The 3,000-nt window shown below is 35.8% G+C and overlaps 1 pseudogene; it reads right to left on the bottom strand.

The window, feature by feature from the left end:
- Window positions 1–1,192: 1,192 nt before the first annotated feature.
- LOC145582082 (leucine-rich repeat extensin-like protein 4 pseudogene) lies at window positions 1,193–2,795 on the bottom strand (annotated as a pseudogene).
- Between the last annotated feature and the right edge of the window lie 205 nt (window positions 2,796–3,000).

Raw genomic sequence — 3,000 nt, 5'->3', positions numbered from 1 at the left:
GGGGCTAAATGCTCAAGTGTTGATGCCGGGATTTATGGTGGGAAGGAAAAGGCAAAGGGTTAGGTTGCCAGCAGTTGGGTCATCTACTGGTGGTGGGGGCTGGTGCAACTAGGTCGTCGGCCAACAGTAGGGCTAGTGCGACTATGCTGGCTGGGAAGGGCAGTGGTTTCAATTTTTTTATTATTATTTAGTTTTTTTTAATATATTTTTTTATTTTTTTTAATATAGTTTTTATTTGTTGGACCATTAAACATGTGACATTTGGCAATTTAAAAAAAAATAAAAAAATTCACATTTTCATCACATCACCGGTCATTTAGACCTGTTAAAAGAAAACGACCCTTAAAGTTGGAATTATTCATAGTTGGGATTAATAAAAGTAAATGGCCCAAAGTTGGGATTAATAATGTTAAATTTTCATTATATACTTGTATGAGTAACTTCATTTATTCATAATCGTGAGTACATAATTTGATAGGCTAACAAATGATCAGGATTTATATTCGGGATCCCCTTGATTCGTTGGCCAGGTCATCTTTCGATAATTTGTGTCTGATCAAACAAGTTTGCTGATTACAAAAAATAAAATAAAATGAAAAGTTTGTTGTTGTTTATTTTATTATTATTTTTAGCCTGTCTTATGTGTGGATGGCTGCATCGTGTGACCACTTATATAAGAACAAAGTAATTCCTATAATACTGGCCAAGTAACATCACACTGCTCGAATAACCCCTATAACACTAACAAAGTAACCTCTTTAACACTGGCCAAATAACCCCTATTACACTAATGAAGTAACCCCTTATAATGACTGACCATAAAGTGTGACCAGCTATTATGTATTTTTTAAAGGATAAGTGAATATAAAAGTATAACTCCTCTAACAACTACTTGATTTTTTTTTTTTTTTTTTTTTTTTTTTTTTTTTAAGTTTATAACTTTTTTCGTGCTTCATAAATTAATGCATTTTTTTATTTTTATTTTTTTATTATTTGCTATTTTGCTAAGGTTAACGGTTCGTTAATGTGTGGTTAGTGTTGCATTTAAAAAAGACGAATTTATCAATATTATTACGCAATCAACTAAACGTATTAAATATACAAATTTGTCTCAATTGTCATGAAAAGAATGGAACAACTAATTAGAAGTATGAAAATATTAATTACTACTCCGTATCAAGTACCAAACATGTACAATACAAGAAAATTAAAGCTCATTAAAATAATAAAGCAAGAACATGAGAAATATTGAGGCTACATCATCATGGATGGGGATGGTACTCTTATTTACATTCCCTTATTACAATAATTTACATCTTTCTACGAAGAAATCAACAAAAAATAAATAACCCATTATATTTGCAAATAAAACGCCATTGACTTTTTCCTTTGTTTTTTTTCCACCACTCTTTTACTTTTCTTGGTCAAAATTATCCAAAGCAATTGGCTCAAATATTCAACCCCACTTTTCCCACCAACGTAACAATCTCAAATATGTAGCTGGACAACACAAATTAATTAATTAAACTAACTTGTACACAACAAATAATTGAACTATTCAAGGAATATAATTATATGGTACTTGTTCATGTGGATTATATTTCGACGGCGGTGGCAGTGATGGCGGCGGAGGAGGAGGTGGTGGCGGCGGTGGCGGTGGCGACGGACTTCCTTGACAACCAAAGGAGCTACAATTAGGAGGGTAGGCTAGGAAGGGTGTACATTCTTCAGGAGACCTTTGGTATGGCCTTAAAGGTAGACAATTATACTTATCATCCTTATCTTGTAACCTCATACATTGTAAAGGTTCTCCACAAAAATAATTGTATGAATAAGTGAAGTTCTCCAACTTAGGCAAACTACAAATACTATAAGGTATCTTCCCATATAACTTGTTATGTGCAACATTAAGTTGCTCTAAGCTATCCATTTTTCCCATGCTTTCGGGCAAGGTGCCCGTTAGCTCGTTGTAGCTTACGTCGAATACTGTTGCTTTGTTCAACTCCCCTATACTTGATGGTAGACATCCCTTTAGCCCCGCGTTCATGAGAATGATCTCTTGTAGAGTTGCTCCCATTTTGGTGATTTCGGAAGGGAAACACCCGTTGAGGTTGTTATTAGCCACGACAAACACGGATACAGGAGAGTTTGCTAGGTTTGTAGGGAGTGCAGAGGAGAAATTGTTGTTGTTTAAGAAAAGAGCGTCGAGTTTTAAGTCAAACATGGCGGAGGGGATAGAGCCTTGGAAGTGATTGTATCGAATATCGAGGAATTTGAGTGATGAAAGACAGAGAAGAGCCTTAGGGAACTCACCACAAAACAAGTTATTGCTCAAGTCAATCTCATGTAAGAGTTTAAGGTGTGAAAAAGAAGAAGGGATAGTCCCAAAGAAGCGGTTTGAGTTAAGGTGGAGTAGGGCAAGGTCGGTTAAGAGACCGAGTTCCTCCGGTAAGGAACCGGAGATGTTGCCATGGTTAAGATCAATCCCTGCAACCGTCTTAACGTAAGAGTCGTCGGGTGCATTTGCACAATAGACCCCCTTGTAGCTACACACGTCGTAACCATTCCAATTCGAGGTGAACCCGTTAGGGTCCGAGTTTATCGCCTTTTTCCATGCTTGAAGGGCTACATAGGCATTTTGAAGCCTTACTCCGGTTGATGGAGTGACTTGTGGTTGTTGAAGTGAAGGAGTTGGGAAGGATAGTAAGAGGGAAAAAGTTGCCCAAAGGGCTAAAATGATTGATGATTTAAGGTTAGTCCTCATAATAATAATTGTAACGATATTGATTTATGAGATGAAGGATTTATATTTGTTTTTGGGGGATTTATATAGAAGAGTGTACGTTTAAAGAGTTGTTGTTGACTAGCATTTTGTCTTGCAACTTGAAATTAAACTATACAAAGCAAGTATACATAAGAAGTTTCCTCCAAAAAAAAAAAAAAAAAAAGTTTGCGTGCACCAAATTGAAGGAAAAAGTATATATGTCCTTTGGTTGTATT

Source organism: Chenopodium album, chromosome 15, assembly GCF_948465745.1.
Source record: "Chenopodium album chromosome 15, dcCheAlbu1.1, whole genome shotgun sequence".
Classification (NCBI taxonomy): Eukaryota; Viridiplantae; Streptophyta; class Magnoliopsida; order Caryophyllales; family Amaranthaceae; genus Chenopodium; species Chenopodium album.
This window is presented reverse-complemented; position numbering and strand designations above follow the sequence as displayed.